The sequence below is a fragment of the Nicotiana tomentosiformis genome, unplaced genomic scaffold, assembly GCF_000390325.3.
Source record: "Nicotiana tomentosiformis unplaced genomic scaffold, ASM39032v3 Un00154, whole genome shotgun sequence".
Lineage (NCBI taxonomy): Eukaryota > Viridiplantae > Streptophyta > Magnoliopsida > Solanales > Solanaceae > Nicotiana > Nicotiana tomentosiformis.
In genome coordinates, this window is record NW_027174713.1 from 86,261 (window position 1) to 88,530 (window position 2,270).

Below are 2,270 nucleotides of genomic sequence, written 5' to 3' on the forward strand. Positions count from 1 at the left end.
TGAGTCGTAAATCCTATAGATAATACATTCTTTGGGAGTATCGTTTAGTCGCCGAGGAAGGGCAGGTCAAAATAACCTAACCCCAAAACTACAAATGCCAGTGTAGGAGTGATTCAGGGATAAATCACCATGTTGATTTGATGAGATTGTTTTCCCCTTATATGGGATGAGATTGATGTGTTGAGATATTTCTCCTCAAATGGGATGAGATTATTGGTATAGGGCTTTGATATGATGTCGGCCCAAATATAATTGTGGTGAGATAGCTGAGCCGATCCGACGCCATGTCGCGCACATGGTGGTGTTGTGATTTGATGTCTCAAGGTTAGACGGCTTACGTGATCGGGCTGAGATCGGACTCCATGCTAAAACCACGTTGGTGTATCGGTACTAAAGTTCTCCCAACTTCAAAATATTGAAACTTACCTGAAATCTATCTTTTTCTTAAGTTGGCACTTTAATATTGTTTAAGGATCTTGTTGATTTCATGTTTCCTTCTCATTTTACTATTACTCGTTCTATTGAGAGTGTGTTTAGTTCTATATACTAGTACTATTCCATATGTACTAACGTCCCCTTTGATGGGGGCGCTACATCTTTAATGTATGCAGGTGGTTCCACAACAGGCTGTATTGATCAGTGATGGCAGTACACCCTCTCCTCAGCAGACTTGGTGAGCCCCCCTTCATTTCGGGGTCTTGTATCTACTGTCCTCTATGTATATTGTTTCGAGGTACAGCCAGAGCCTTGTTGCCGCTACTATCACGCTACTCTTTTTGTATTTATTAGAGGCTCTGTAGACATAGTGCGGGTTGTACCTTGGTTATGGGGAAGTCAAACTAGTAATATTGTAATTGTATCACGCGTTCCACTCCTAGACTATGAATGTGTTATGTATTAGTTTGGAGACTTATAAATGGCGTAATTATTGATAATTAATTTAGTGTTGTTCACATGATCTTCTCAGTCTAATTAATGAGAATATATATTCTCTTTACTCATGGGTATGTTAGGGTAGAAGGCATTGTACATGCTTGCTTGGCCGGGTTATCTCGGTTGAGCTCCGATCGCCCTCCCCGAGGTCGGGGCGTGAAACAAGAATGCCTTGATTAAGGTATTAAGTGAAGCTTATGTGTCTACCAGTATCACTAGCGGGGAGATGGCTAACATGGCAGGACAGGTACTGGAGAGTCACCAAATTACTTTCCACGAAGTGAGCTACCGTCGGAAGGGTTGAGTGACAACAAAGCGTTGCTCATCACTGTGCAATTTGAAGACAAGTTCATTGCCATTGTCCTGATAGATGGAGGTTCGTGACTGAACATATGCTCACTTACTACTTTGAAAATTGAAAAGGCCTGCATGAGAAATGGATGGGAAGCATTAATGTGAAAGTGTTCGATGGATCTCAGAGAGGCAGTATTGGGGAATCAATCTTGATCAAACAGATGGGTGCGACCTGCTTGGATGTCAAATTCCAAGTACTAGACATATCCGCCACCTACAACTTGTTATCGGTACGACCATAGATACACGTAGATGGGGCAGTCGCTTCTACTCTGCGCCAGGTTGTAAATTTTGAGAGGAACCATACCGTGCTAGATATCGAGAACAGTAGGAAATTGGGAGGAGAAACATACAACTGCATTGAGCAGGTAAATAGAAGAAAGTGAAGTTTCCTAGTAGTTCGGTATTCGGTAGACTTTCAAAGATAAGTACAGAATTCACCGTACTGATCCGCAAGACTCTACTAAACCTGCTCATGACTCGTGAGACCTAAGCAACCTAGTGCTCCAATACTAAGTTGTCACGATCTAACTCCCACCGGAACCGCGATGGTGCCTAACACTACTTGCCAGCAAGCCAACGGTCTCATAATACCTTAATCATTTGAACATATCATAAGTATCTGATAAATATAATTGAAAATTTTCTACAACCATCCCAAAATCTGGTGTCAATGAGTACATGTGCACTACTGATTATCAAACATAAACAAATCCGTAGTAGAACTGTCAGTGTAATAGATTGGTACTGAAGAAAATAAAGCAAAAGAGAGTCAAGGCATGCTGATGTCATAGCACCCTTTAAGTCTCCAAGCAGGTACTAGCACGGATCTAGCGATCACCACGTGCTGATGCACCTGGAGCTGCACATGAAGTGTAGAGTGTAGTATGAGAACAATCCACCCCATGTACTCAATAAGTAACAGAACTAATCTTGGGCTGAAAGTAGCCACGAGCTCAGAAGAAGACAATCAGCTTCCAATG